This window comes from Scyliorhinus torazame, chromosome 5 (genome assembly GCF_047496885.1).
Source record: "Scyliorhinus torazame isolate Kashiwa2021f chromosome 5, sScyTor2.1, whole genome shotgun sequence".
Lineage (NCBI taxonomy): Eukaryota > Metazoa > Chordata > Chondrichthyes > Carcharhiniformes > Scyliorhinidae > Scyliorhinus > Scyliorhinus torazame.
The window spans coordinates 122,116,420-122,131,049 of NC_092711.1; the positions used below are offsets into that span (position 1 = coordinate 122,116,420).

At 46.0% G+C, this 14,630-nt stretch overlaps 9 non-coding genes across 9 annotated transcripts; all 9 read left to right on the forward strand.

The window, feature by feature from the left end:
- Window positions 1–209: 209 nt before the first annotated feature.
- On the forward strand, window positions 210–282 carry trnav-uac (transfer RNA valine (anticodon UAC)). The gene has a single exon. It is a non-coding gene; the product is annotated as a tRNA-Val (tRNA).
- A 1,455-nt stretch (window positions 283–1,737) lies between these two features.
- Window positions 1,738–1,810, forward strand: trnar-acg (transfer RNA arginine (anticodon ACG)). The gene has a single exon. It is a non-coding gene; the product is annotated as a tRNA-Arg (tRNA).
- A 906-nt stretch (window positions 1,811–2,716) lies between these two features.
- Window positions 2,717–2,789, forward strand: trnav-aac (transfer RNA valine (anticodon AAC)). Its single transcript has one exon. It is a non-coding gene; the product is annotated as a tRNA-Val (tRNA).
- A 1,455-nt stretch (window positions 2,790–4,244) lies between these two features.
- On the forward strand, window positions 4,245–4,317 carry trnar-acg (transfer RNA arginine (anticodon ACG)). The gene has a single exon. It is a non-coding gene; the product is annotated as a tRNA-Arg (tRNA).
- Window positions 4,318–6,673: 2,356 nt separating this feature from the next.
- trnar-acg (transfer RNA arginine (anticodon ACG)) lies at window positions 6,674–6,746 on the forward strand. The gene has a single exon. It is a non-coding gene; the product is annotated as a tRNA-Arg (tRNA).
- Window positions 6,747–7,652: 906 nt separating this feature from the next.
- Window positions 7,653–7,725, forward strand: trnav-uac (transfer RNA valine (anticodon UAC)). The gene has a single exon. It is a non-coding gene; the product is annotated as a tRNA-Val (tRNA).
- Window positions 7,726–9,180: 1,455 nt separating this feature from the next.
- On the forward strand, window positions 9,181–9,253 carry trnar-acg (transfer RNA arginine (anticodon ACG)). Its single transcript has one exon. It is a non-coding gene; the product is annotated as a tRNA-Arg (tRNA).
- Window positions 9,254–10,159: 906 nt separating this feature from the next.
- trnav-aac (transfer RNA valine (anticodon AAC)) lies at window positions 10,160–10,232 on the forward strand. The gene has a single exon. It is a non-coding gene; the product is annotated as a tRNA-Val (tRNA).
- A 1,455-nt stretch (window positions 10,233–11,687) lies between these two features.
- On the forward strand, window positions 11,688–11,761 carry trnar-acg (transfer RNA arginine (anticodon ACG)). Its single transcript has one exon. It is a non-coding gene; the product is annotated as a tRNA-Arg (tRNA).
- The last annotated feature ends 2,869 nt before the right edge of the window (window positions 11,762–14,630 follow it).

Consider the following 14,630-nt stretch of genomic DNA (forward strand, 5'->3'; position numbering starts at 1 on the left):
TTAGTTGGGTCACGTCCCTGTGAAGTTAACGCAGATCATGTTAAGTTCGATCTAATTTCTACATCTCGTGGTTTTATATGTTGAAACATCTGTTTTTGAAAGAAACAGCAGTCGTCTTGTAATAAGTGGCCTAGCCTCTCAACCTCACCATGCGAATCTGCAGCAACACAGTGAGGTTGCACATTGTACACGTCCGTTGATTGCCAGCTGTTTCTGTAGTGTAGTGGTTATCACATTCGCCTTACACGCGAAAGGTCCCCGGTTCGAAACCGGGCAGAAACATCTCGAACTTCCAGTTTAGTCTGTTGCTGACTATTGCCGCAATCTCGTAACTGGTCTTCATCAACGAGGAATAGCAAAATGCATGCACCCGTCTGGTTGTGGTTATTTACGAAAGCCCTGCATTCTCAATTTAACTTCCACTTCAAGCAAAACATAACTTATCTTCAGGTCTGTAAAGTTCGATTCCTGATTGTTTTATAAGTTGAGACATCGGTTTTAAAGAAACGGCTGTCTTCTTGTAATAAGTGACATGGCCTCTCAGGCGAACCATGAGAAGCTGCAGCAACACAGTGAGGTTGAACATTGCACAAGTCCAATGATTACTGCACCGCCAGCGGTTTCTGTAGTGTAGTGGTTAGCACATTCCCCTAACATGCGAAAGGTCCCCGGGGCCATACCGGGTAGAAACATCAAGTGCTTCTCATGTTGTGTGAGGAATGTTTGCACATAGTCCTTTTGTTCCCCCATCTCGTATGTTCGAGGATTATGAGGTTTAGACTCTCATGAGCCACTAAAATAAATTCCACATTAAGTCACAAGCACTGAATTTTCGACAGGCAATGAGAAGAAAAGGACCTTCCTATTTTGGATATTCGGACCTAGTTCATCCACAACAGAATTTCATGCATTTACAAATGCAGATAAACATACTTATTCACCATCTCAAACATGTCTAAATGAACGACAAATGCAACTTACTGCGGATGCTTCATTCTGAAACAAAAACAGAACATACTGGACAATCTCAGCAGGACTGACAGCCTCTGTGGAGCGAGATGGCAGCGGTCGTTCCGGGCCTGGGTGACTCTTTGTCAAAGCTGGAGAACTGGAAATGGGGTCAGATTCAGACTAATGTGGATGGGGCGGGGTTGGCGTGCCCTATTGGGCCTCGATAGAGTGGTCAGCAATAGGTGGAAAATGACGAAAATGTCTCGGACAGAAAGAAAAAGGGAATGTAAATGAGGCTAATCAAGGTGCTGATAGTGGCGCCTCAAGAGATCAGAATGTGTTAATCGCAGAAAGTAAGCAGTGTGTCAGCGAACAATTGGCGACAGGGATCAGATTGCTCAAGTAGGATGGTATGGGCTGGGGGAGGGGGGCAATGCTGAGGGTAAAACATATCAATGCAAGGAATTAAAATAAGATGATGGATACAGATGGTGGAGGGGGAAGAAGCAGATGGTGGAGGGGGAAGAGAGGTTACACAGTCTGATGTTGTTGAACTGAAGAAAATGAAACATACAGAGAGCTGCCTGAATCTACTGGAATAAGTCAATAGAAGTAAGTGAATATCCACACATAGACAAGCTTTTAGAAAATGTCTTGATTGTCTCGGGAACGTATTGGTTCCCTGCTGTGTGAGCTCAGCTTCTCAAAGGAAACCCAATGTGAATGAATCCCGCCGAATGCGCCACAGAGGCTCAACAAGGAATAGCAAAATGCATTCACCCGGCTGGGCCAGTGGCGCAATGGATAACGCGTCTGACTACGAATCAGGAGATTCCAGGTTCGACTCCTGGCTGGCTCGAAATTCGAATTTTGGCGTGCGCTTTAACTCACTGGGTGGGACAGCTGATTCTTGATGCAGAGCAAAGTGAGCAGAACGTCTTCAATTCTCGTATCGAAAGTTGATCCGACATCTGCGGAAGATACTGGAACAACTCAGCGAGTCAGGCGGCATTTGTCGACAGGACAACAAAGCACGTCTTTCACCATCACCTTTCATTAAAACCGGGGCGGGTTAGAAATGTCGGACGTTTTAACCAAGTCAAATCCCGGTGGGAGCAAACAGAATAACAGGAAAGCGCTCTGACAGGGTGCAAGTCAGGAGAGATTAAATGAGAAAAGGCCTAGGGTTCCCTGGCCACAGAGTGAGGTGAGCATCGAATGAGAGAATAATTACACCACAGTATGAGGCCATTCCAGCCGCTGTGTCTGTGCTAGCTCTCAGCAACTACCGCCCGGATACAAAGACGAAGTGGAAACAAGATTCAAACCCAAATCTGCGATGGTAGTACACACAGAATGGGGGCAGCATTTACAGTGTGAGACGGTTGCACACACTATGAGTGTGAAAGCTGTATTGAGCCCAGTGGAAAGATGCGCTGCTGTTCCTCGAGTGTTTGTTGAGCTTCTTTGGAACATTTCAGGAGGCCGAGGTCCGGAAGGTCAGCGTTAAGATGCAGCTCTCCAGTCAGTTCAATTCTCCACTTTGGCTCTGTAGATTAGATGGGTCACGTCCCTGTGAAGTTAACGCAGATCATGTTAAGTTCGATCTAATTTCTACATCTCGTGGTTTTATATGTTGAAACATCTGTTTTTGAAAGAAACAGCAGTCGACTTGTAATAAGTGGCCTAGCCTCTCAGCCTCACCATGCGAATCTGCAGCAACACAGTGAGGTTGCACATTGTACACGTCCGTTGATTGCCAGCTGTTTCTGTAGTGTAGTGGTTATCACATTCGCCTAACACGCGAAAGGTCCCCGGTTCGAAACCGGGCAGAAACATCTCGTATTTCCAGTTTAGTCTGTTGCTGACTATTGCCGCAATCTCGTAACTGGTCTTCATCAACGAGAAATAGCAAAATGCATGCACCCGTCTGGTTGTGGTTATTTTCGAAAGCCCTGCCTTCTCAATTTAACTTCCACTTCAAGCAAAACATAACTTATCTTCAGTTCTGTAAAGTTCGATTCCTGATTGTTTTATAAGTTGAGACATCGGTTTTAAAGAAACGGCTGTCTTCTTGTAATAAGTGACATGGCCTCTCAGACGAACCATGAGAAGCTGCAGCAACACAGTGAGGTTGAACATTGCACAAGTCCATTGATTACTGCACCGCCAGCGGTTTCTGTAGTGTAGTGGTTAGCACATTCCCCTAACATGCGAAAGGTCCCCGGGGCCATACCGGGTAGAAACATCAAGTGCTTCTCATGTTGTGTGAGGAATGTTTGCACAAAGTACTTTTGTTCCCCCATCTCGTATGTTCGAGGATTATGAGGTTTAGTCTCTCATGAGCCACTGAAATAAATTCCACATTAAGTAACAAGCACTGAATTTTCGACAGGCAATGAGAAGAAAAGGACCTTCCTATTTTGGATATTCGGAGCTAGTTCATCCACAACAGAATTTCATGCATTTACAAATGCAGATAAACATACTTATTCACCATCTCAAACATGTCTAAATGAACGACAAATGCAACTTACTGCGGATGCTTCATTCTGAAACAAAAACAGAACATACTGGACAATCTCAGCAGGACTGACAGCCTCTGTGGAGCGAGATGGCAGCGGTCGTTCCGGGCCTGGGTGACTCTTTGTCAAAGCTGGAGAACTGGAAATGGGGTCAGATTCAGACTAATGTGGATGGGGCGGGGTTGGCGTGCCCTATTGGGCCTCGATAGAGTGGTCAGCAATAGGTGGAAAATGACGAAAATGTCTCGGACAGAAAGAAAAAGGGAATGTAAATGAGGCTAATCAAGGTGCTGATAGTGGCGCCTCAAGAGATCAGAATGTGTTAATCGCAGAAAGTAAGCAGTGTGTCAGCGAACAATTGGCGACAGGGATCAGATTGCTCAAGTAGGATGGTATGGGCTGGGGGAGGGGGGCAATGCTGAGGGTAAAACATATCAATGCAAGGAATTAAAATAAGATGATGGATACAGATGGTGGAGGGGGAAGAAGCAGATGGTGGAGGGGGAAGAGAGGTTACACAGTCTGATGTTGTTGAACTGAATAAAATGAAACATACAGAGAGCTGCCTGAATCTACTGGAATAAGTCAATAGAAGTAAGTGAATATCCACACATAGACAAGCTTTTAGAAAATGTCTTGATTGTCTCGGGAACGTATTGGTTCCCTGCTGTGTGAGCTCAGCTTCTCAAAGGAAACCCAATGTGAATGAATCCCGCCGAATGCGCCACAGAGGCTCAACAAGGAATAGCAAAATGCATTCACCCGGCTGGGCCAGTGGCGCAATGGATAACGCGTCTGACTACGAATCAGGAGATTCCAGGTTCGACTCCTGGCTGGCTCGAAATTCGAACTTTTGGCGTGCGCTTTAACTCACTGGGTGGGACAGCTGATTCTTGATGCAGAGCAAAGTGAGCAGAACGTCTTCAATTCTCGTATCGAAAGTTGATCCGACATCTGCGGAAGATACTGGAACAACGCAGCGAGTCAGGCGGCCTTTGTCGACAGGACAACACAGCTCGTCTTTCACCATCACTTTTCATTAAAACCGGGACGGGTTAGAAATGTCGGACGTTTTAACCAAGTCAAATCCCGGTGGGAGCAAACAGAATAACAGGAAAGCGCTCTGACAGGGTGCAAGTCAGGAGAGATTAAATGAGAAAAGGCCTAGGGTTCCCTGGCCACAGAGTGAGGTGAGCATCGAATGAGAGAATAATTACACCACAGTATGAGGCCATTCCAGCCGCTGTGTCTGTGCCAGCTCTCAGCAACTACCGCCCGGATACAAAGACGAAGTGGAAACAAGATTCAAACCCAAATCTGCGATGGTAGTACACACAGAATGGGGGCAGCATTTACAGTGTGAGACGGTTGCACATACTATGAGTGTGAAAGCTGTATTGAGCCCAGTGGAAAGATGCGCTGCTGTTCCTCGAGTGTTTGTTGAGCTTCTTTGGAACATTTCAGGAGGCCGAGGTCCGGAAGGTCAGCGTTAAGATGCAGCTCTCCAGTCAGTTCAATTCTCCACTTTGGCTCTGTAGATTAGATGGGTCACGTCCCTGTGAAGTTAACGCAGATCATGTTAAGTTCGATCTAATTTCTACATCTCGTGGTTTTATATGTTGAAACATCTGTTTTTGAAAGAAACAGCAGTCGACTTGTAATAAGTGGCCTAGCCTCTCAGCCTCACCATGCGAATCTGCAGCAACACAGTGAGGTTGCACATTGTACACGTCCGTTGATTGCCAGCTGTTTCTGTAGTGTAGTGGTTATCACATTCGCCGCAATCTCGTAACTGGTCTTCATCAACGAGAAATAGCAAAATGCATGCACCCGTCTGGTTGTGGTTATTTTCGAAAGCCCTGCCTTCTCAATTTAACTTCCACTTCAAGCAAAGCATAACTTATCTTCAGTTCTGTAAAGTTCGATTCCTGATTGTTTTATAAGTTGAGACATCGGTTTTAAAGAAACGGCTGTCTTCTTGTAATAAGTGACATGGCCTCTCAGACGAACCATGAGAATCTGCAGCAACTCAGTGAGGTTGAACATTGCACAAGTCCAATGATTACTGCACCGCCAGCGGTTTCTGTAGTGTAGTGGTTAGCACATTCCCCTAACATGCGAAAGGTCCCCGGGGCCATACCAGGTAGAAACATCAAGTGCTTCTCATGTTGTGTGAGGAATGTTTGCACAAAGTACTTTTGTTCCCCCATCTCGTATGTTCGAGGATTATGCGGATTAGTCTCTCATGAGCCACTAAACTAAATTCCACATTAAGTCACAAGCACTGAATTTTCGACAGGCAATGAGAAGAAAAGGACCTTCTTATTTTGGATATTCGGAGCTAGTTCATCCACAACAGAATTTCATGCATTTACAAATGCAGATAAACATACTTATTCACCATCTCAAACATGTCTAAATGAACGACAAATGCAACTTACTGCGGATGCTTCATTCTGAAACAAAAACAGAACATACTGGACAATCTCAGCAGGACTGACAGCCTCTGTGGAGCGAGATGGCAGCGGTCGTTCCGGGCCTGGGTGACTCTTTGTCAAAGCTGGAGAACTGGAAATGGGGTCAGATTCAGACTAATGTGGATGGGGCGGGGTTGGCGTGCCCTATTGGGCCTCGATAGAGTGGTCAGCAATAGGTGGAAAATGACGAAAATGTCTCGGACAGAAAGAAAAAGGGAATGTAAATGAGGCTAATCAAGGTGCTGATAGTGGCGCCTCAAGAGATCAGAATGTGTTAATCGCAGAAAGTAAGCAGTGTGTCAGCGAACAATTGGCGACAGGGATCAGATTGCTCAAGTAGGATGGTATGGGCTGGGGGAGGGGGGCAATGCTGAGGGTAAAACATATCAATGCAAGGAATTAAAATAAGATGATGGATACAGATGGTGGAGGGAGAAGAAGCAGATGGTGGAGGGGGAAGAGAGGTTACACAGTCTGATGTTGTTGAACTGAATAAAATGTAACATACAGAGAGCTGCCTGAATCTACTGGAATAAGTCAATAGAAGTAAGTGAATATCCACACATAGACAAGCTTTTAGAAAATGTCTTGATTGTCTCGGGAACGTATTGGTTCCCTGCTGTGTGAGCTCAGCTTCTCAAAGGAAACCCAATGTGAATGAATCCCGCCGAATGCGCCACAGAGGCTCAACAAGGAATAGCAAAATGCATTCACCCGGCTGGGCCAGTGGCGCAATGGATAACGCGTCTGACTACGAATCAGGAGATTCCAGGTTCGACTCCTGGCTGGCTCGAAATTCGAATTTTGGCGTGCGCTTTAACTCACTGGGTGGGACAGCTGATTCTTGATGCAGAGCAAAGTGAGCAGAACGTCTTCAATTCTCGTATCGAAAGTTGATCCGACATCTGCGGAAGATACTGGAACAACTCAGCGAGTCAGGCGGGATTTGTCGACAGGACAACACAGCTCGTCTTTCACCATCACTTTTCATTAAAACCGGGACGGGTTAGAAATGTCGGACGTTTTAACCAAGTCAAATCCCGGTGGGAGCAAACAGAATAACAGGAAAGCGCTCTGACAGGGTGCAAGTCAGGAGAGATTAAATGAGAAAAGGCCTAGGGTTCCCTGGCCACAGAGTGAGGTGAGCATCGAATGAGAGAATAATTACACCACAGTATGAGGCCATTCCAGCCGCTGTGTCTGTGCCAGCTCTCAGCAACTACCGCCCGGATACAAAGACGAAGTGGAAACAAGATTCAAACCCAAATCTGCGATGGTAGTACACACAGAATGGGGGCAGCATTTACAGTGTGAGACGGTTGCACACACTATGAGTGTGAAAGCTGTATTGAGCCCAGTGGAAAGATGCGCTGCTGTTCCTCGAGTGTTTGTTGAGCTTCTTTGGAACATTTCAGGAGGCCGAGGTCCGGGAGGTCAGCGTTAAGATGCAGCTCTCCAGTCAGTTCAATTCTCCACTTTGGCTCTGTGGATTAGTTGGGTCACGTCCCTGTGAAGTTAACGCAGATCATGTTAAGTTCGATCTAATTTCTACATCTCGTGGTTTTATATGTTGAAACATCTGTTTTTGAAAGAAACAGCAGTCGTCTTGTAATAAGTGGCCTAGCCTCTCAACCTCACCATGCGAATCTGCAGCAACACAGTGAGGTTGCACATTGTACACGTCCGTTGATTGCCAGCTGTTTCTGTAGTGTAGTGGTTATCACATTCGCCTTACACGCGAAAGGTCCCCGGTTCGAAACCGGGCAGAAACATCTCGAACTTCCAGTTTAGTCTGTTGCTGACTATTGCCGCAATCTCGTAACTGGTCTTCATCAACGAGGAATAGCAAAATGCATGCACCCGTCTGGTTGTGGTTATTTACGAAAGCCCTGCATTCTCAATTTAACTTCCACTTCAAGCAAAACATAACTTATCTTCAGGTCTGTAAAGTTCGATTCCTGATTGTTTTATAAGTTGAGACATCGGTTTTAAAGAAACGGCTGTCTTCTTGTAATAAGTGACATGGCCTCTCAGGCGAACCATGAGAAGCTGCAGCAACACAGTGAGGTTGAACATTGCACAAGTCCAATGATTACTGCACCGCCAGCGGTTTCTGTAGTGTAGTGGTTAGCACATTCCCCTAACATGCGAAAGGTCCCCGGGGCCATACCGGGTAGAAACATCAAGTGCTTCTCATGTTGTGTGAGGAATGTTTGCACATAGTCCTTTTGTTCCCCCATCTCGTATGTTCGAGGATTATGAGGTTTAGACTCTCATGAGCCACTAAAATAAATTCCACATTAAGTCACAAGCACTGAATTTTCGACAGGCAATGAGAAGAAAAGGACCTTCCTATTTTGGATATTCGGACCTAGTTCATCCACAACAGAATTTCATGCATTTACAAATGCAGATAAACATACTTATTCACCATCTCAAACATGTCTAAATGAACGACAAATGCAACTTACTGCGGATGCTTCATTCTGAAACAAAAACAGAACATACTGGACAATCTCAGCAGGACTGACAGCCTCTGTGGAGCGAGATGGCAGCGGTCGTTCCGGGCCTGGGTGACTCTTTGTCAAAGCTGGAGAACTGGAAATGGGGTCAGATTCAGACTAATGTGGATGGGGCGGGGTTGGCGTGCCCTATTGGGCCTCGATAGAGTGGTCAGCAATAGGTGGAAAATGACGAAAATGTCTCGGACAGAAAGAAAAAGGGAATGTAAATGAGGCTAATCAAGGTGCTGATAGTGGCGCCTCAAGAGATCAGAATGTGTTAATCGCAGAAAGTAAGCAGTGTGTCAGCGAACAATTGGCGACAGGGATCAGATTGCTCAAGTAGGATGGTATGGGCTGGGGGAGGGGGGCAATGCTGAGGGTAAAACATATCAATGCAAGGAATTAAAATAAGATGATGGATACAGATGGTGGAGGGGGAAGAAGCAGATGGTGGAGGGGGAAGAGAGGTTACACAGTCTGATGTTGTTGAACTGAAGAAAATGAAACATACAGAGAGCTGCCTGAATCTACTGGAATAAGTCAATAGAAGTAAGTGAATATCCACACATAGACAAGCTTTTAGAAAATGTCTTGATTGTCTCGGGAACGTATTGGTTCCCTGCTGTGTGAGCTCAGCTTCTCAAAGGAAACCCAATGTGAATGAATCCCGCCGAATGCGCCACAGAGGCTCAACAAGGAATAGCAAAATGCATTCACCCGGCTGGGCCAGTGGCGCAATGGATAACGCGTCTGACTACGAATCAGGAGATTCCAGGTTCGACTCCTGGCTGGCTCGAAATTCGAATTTTGGCGTGCGCTTTAACTCACTGGGTGGGACAGCTGATTCTTGATGCAGAGCAAAGTGAACAGAACGTCTTCAATTCTCGTATCGAAAGTTGATCCGACATCTGCGGAAGATACTGGAACAACTCAGCGAGTCAGGCGGCATTTGTCGACAGGACAACAAAGCACGTCTTTCACCATCACCTTTCATTAAAACCGGGGCGGGTTAGAAATGTCGGACGTTTTAACCAAGTCAAATCCCGGTGGGAGCAAACAGAATAACAGGAAAGCGCTCTGACAGGGTGCAAGTCAGGAGAGATTAAATGAGAAAAGGCCTAGGGTTCCCTGGCCACAGAGTGAGGTGAGCATCGAATGAGAGAATAATTACACCACAGTATGAGGCCATTCCAGCCGCTGTGTCTGTGCCAGCTCTCAGCAACTACCGCCCGGATACAAAGACGAAGTGGAAACAAGATTCAAACCCAAATGTGCGATGGTAGTACACACAGAATGGGGGCAGCATTTACAGTGTGAGACGGTTGCACACACTATGAGTGTGAAAGCTGTATTGAGCCCAGTGGAAAGATGCGCTGCTGTTCCTCGAGTGTTTGTTGAGCTTCTTTGGAACATTTCAGGAGGCCGAGGTCCGGAAGGTCAGCGTTAAGATGCAGCTCTCCAGTCAGTTCAATTCTCCACTTTGGCTCTGTAGATTAGATGGGTCACGTCCCTGTGAAGTTAACGCAGATCATGTTAAGTTCGATCTAATTTCTACATCTCGTGGTTTTATATGTTGAAACATCTGTTTTTGAAAGAAACAGCAGTCGACTTGTAATAAGTGGCCTAGCCTCTCAGCCTCACCATGCGAATCTGCAGCAACACAGTGAGGTTGCACATTGTACACGTCCGTTGATTGCCAGCTGTTTCTGTAGTGTAGTGGTTATCACATTCGCCTAACACGCGAAAGGTCCCCGGTTCGAAACCGGGCAGAAACATCTCGTATTTCCAGTTTAGTCTGTTGCTGACTATTGCCGCAATCTCGTAACTGGTCTTCATCAACGAGAAATAGCAAAATGCATGCACCCGTCTGGTTGTGGTTATTTTCGAAAGCCCTGCCTTCTCAATTTAACTTCCACTTCAAGCAAAACATAACTTATCTTCAGTTCTGTAAAGTTCGATTCCTGATTGTTTTATAAGTTGAGACATCGGTTTTAAAGAAACGGCTGTCTTCTTGTAATAAGTGACATGGCCTCTCAGACGAACCATGAGAAGCTGCAGCAACACAGTGAGGTTGAACATTGCACAAGTCCATTGATTACTGCACCGCCAGCGGTTTCTGTAGTGTAGTGGTTAGCACATTCCCCTAACATGCGAAAGGTCCCCGGGGCCATACCGGGTAGAAACATCAAGTGCTTCTCATGTTGTGTGAGGAATGTTTGCACAAAGTACTTTTGTTCCCCCATCTCGTATGTTCGAGGATTATGAGGTTTAGTCTCTCATGAGCCACTGAAATAAATTCCACATTAAGTAACAAGCACTGAATTTTCGACAGGCAATGAGAAGAAAAGGACCTTCCTATTTTGGATATTCGGAGCTAGTTCATCCACAACAGAATTTCATGCATTTACAAATGCAGATAAACATACTTATTCACCATCTCAAACATGTCTAAATGAACGACAAATGCAACTTACTGCGGATGCTTCATTCTGAAACAAAAACAGAACATACTGGACAATCTCAGCAGGACTGACAGCCTCTGTGGAGCGAGATGGCAGCGGTCGTTCCGGGCCTGGGTGACTCTTTGTCAAAGCTGGAGAACTGGAAATGGGGTCAGATTCAGACTAATGTGGATGGGGCGGGGTTGGCGTGCCCTATTGGGCCTCGATAGAGTGGTCAGCAATAGGTGGAAAATGACGAAAATGTCTCGGACAGAAAGAAAAAGGGAATGTAAATGAGGCTAATCAAGGTGCTGATAGTGGCGCCTCAAGAGATCAGAATGTGTTAATCGCAGAAAGTAAGCAGTGTGTCAGCGAACAATTGGCGACAGGGATCAGATTGCTCAAGTAGGATGGTATGGGCTGGGGGAGGGGGGCAATGCTGAGGGTAAAACATATCAATGCAAGGAATTAAAATAAGATGATGGATACAGATGGTGGAGGGGGAAGAAGCAGATGGTGGAGGGGGAAGAGAGGTTACACAGTCTGATGTTGTTGAACTGAATAAAATGAAACATACAGAGAGCTGCCTGAATCTACTGGAATAAGTCAATAGAAGTAAGTGAATATCCACACATAGACAAGCTTTTAGAAAATGTCTTGATTGTCTCGGGAACGTATTGGTTCCCTGCTGTGTGAGCTCAGCTTCTCAAAGGAAACCCAATGTGAATGAATCCCGCCGAATGCGCCACAGAGGCTCAACAAGGAATAGCAAAATGCATTCACCCGGCTCGGCCAGTGGCGCAATGGATAACGCGTCTGACTACGAATCAGGAGATTCCAGGTTCGACTCCTGGCTGGCTCGAAATTCGAACTTTTGGCGTGCGCTTTAACTCACTGGGTGGGACAGCTGATTCTTGATGCAGAGCAAAGTGAGCAGAACGTCTTCAATTCTCGTATCGAAAGTTGATCCGACATCTGCGGAAGATACTGGAACAACGCAGCGAGTCAGGCGGCCTTTGTCGACAGGACAACACAGCTCGTCTTTCACCATCACTTTTCATTAAAACCGGGACGGGTTAGAAATGTCGGACGTTTTAACCAAGTCAAATCCCGGTGGGAGCAAACAGAATAACAGGAAAGCGCTCTGACAGGGTGCAAGTCAGGAGAGATTAAATGAGAAAAGGCCTAGGGTTCCCTGGCCACAGAGTGAGGTGAGCATCGAATGAGAGAATAATTACACCACAGTATGAGGCCATTCCAGCCGCTGTGTCTGTGCCAGCTCTCAGCAACTACCGCCCGGATACAAAGACGAAGTGGAAACAAGATTCAAACCCAAATCTGCGATGGTAGTACACACAGAATGGGGGCAGCATTTACAGTGTGAGACGGTTGCACATACTATGAGTGTGAAAGCTGTATTGAGCCCAGTGGAAAGATGCGCTGCTGTTCCTCGAGTGTTTGTTGAGCTTCTTTGGAACATTTCAGGAGGCCGAGGTCCGGAAGGTCAGCGTTAAGATGCAGCTCTCCAGTCAGTTCAATTCTCCACTTTGGCTCTGTAGATTAGATGGGTCACGTCCCTGTGAAGTTAACGCAGATCATGTTAAGTTCGATCTAATTTCTACATCTCGTGGTTTTATATGTTGAAACATCTGTTTTTGAAAGAAACAGCAGTCGACTTGTAATAAGTGGCCTAGCCTCTCAGCCTCACCATGCGAATCTGCAGCAACACAGTGAGGTTGCACATTGTACACGTCCGTTGATTGCCAGCTGTTTCTGTAGTGTAGTGGTTATCACATTCGCCGCAATCTCGTAACTGGTCTTCATCAACGAGAAATAGCAAAATGCATGCACCCGTCTGGTTGTGGTTATTTTCGAAAGCCCTGCCTTCTCAATTTAACTTCCACTTCAAGCAAAGCATAACTTATCTTCAGTTCTGTAAAGTTCGATTCCTGATTGTTTTATAAGTTGAGACATCGGTTTTAAAGAAACGGCTGTCTTCTTGTAATAAGTGACATGGCCTCTCAGACGAACCATGAGAAGCTGCAGCAACACAGTGAGGTTGAACATTGCACAAGTCCATTGATTACTGCACCGCCAGCGGTTTCTGTAGTGTAGTGGTTAGCACATTCCCCTAACATGCGAAAGGTCCCCGGGGCCATACCGGGTAGAAACATCAAGTGCTTCTCATGTTGTGTGAGGAATGTTTGCACAAAGTACTTTTGTTCCCCCATCTCGTATGTTCGAGGATTATGAGGTTTAGTCCCTCATGAGCCACTGAAATAAATTCCACATGAAGTAACAAGCACTGAATTTTCTACAGGCAATGAGAAGAAAAGGACCTTCCTATTTTGGATATTCGGAGCTAGTACATCCACAACAGAATTTCATGCATTTACAAATGCAGATAAACATACTTATTCACCATCTCAAACATGTCTAAATGAACGACAAATGCAACTTACTGCGGATGCTTCATTCTGAAACAAAAACAGAACATACTGGACAATCTCAGCAGGACTGACAGCCTCTGTGGAGCGAGATGGCAGCGGTCGTTCCGGGCCTGGGTGACTCTTTGTCAAAGCTGGAGAACTGGAAATGGGGTCAGATTCAGACTAATGTGGATGGGGCGGGGTTGGCGTGCCCTATTGGGCCTCGATAGAGTGGTCAGCAATAGGTGGAAAATGACGAAAATGTCTCGGACAGAAAGAAAAAGGGAATGTAAATGAGGCTAATCAAGGTGCTGATAGTGACGCCTCAAGAGATCAGAATGTGTTAATCGCAGAAAGTAAGCAGTGTGTCAGCGAACAATTGGCGACAGGGATCAGATTGCTCAAGTAGGATGGTATGGGCTGGGGGAGGGGGGCAATGCTGAGGGTAAAACATATCAATGCAAGGAATTAAAATAAGATGATGGATACAGATGGTGGAGGGGGAAGAAGCAGATGGTGGAGGGGGAAGAGAGGTTACACAGTCTGATGTTGTTGAACTGAATAAAATGAAACATACAGAGAGCTGCCTGAATCTACTGGAATAAGTCAATAGAAGTAAGTGAATATCCACACATAGACAAGCTTTTAGAAAATGTCTTGATTGTCTCGGGAACGTATTGGTTCCCTGCTGTGTGAGCTCAGCTTCTCAAAGGAAACCCAATGTGAATGAATCCCGCCGAATGCGCCACAGAGGCTCAACAAGGAATAGCAAAATGCATTCACCCGGCTGGGCCAGGGGCGCAATGGATAACGCGTCTGACTACGAATAAGGAGATTCCAGGTTCGACTCCTGGCTGGCTCGAAATTCGAACTTTTGGCGTGCGCTTTAACTCACTGGGTGGGACAGCTGATTCTTGATGCAGAGCAAAGTGAGCAGAACGTCTTCAATTCTCGTATCGAAAGTTGATCCGACATCTGCGGAAGATACTGGAACAACTCAGCGAGTCAGGCGGGATTTGTCGACAGGACAACACAGCTCGTCTTTCACCATCACTTTTCATTAAAACCGGGACGGGTTAGAAATGTCGGACGTTTTAACCAAGTCAAATCCCGGTGGGAGCAAACAGAATAACAGGAAAGCGCTCTGACAGGGTGCAAGTCAGGAGAGATTAAATGAGAAAAGGCCTAGGGTTCCCTGGCCACAGAGTGAGGTGAGCATCGAATGAGAGAATAATTACACCACAGTATGAGGCCATTCCAGCCGCTGTGTCTGTGCCAGCTCTCAGCAACTACCGCCCGGATA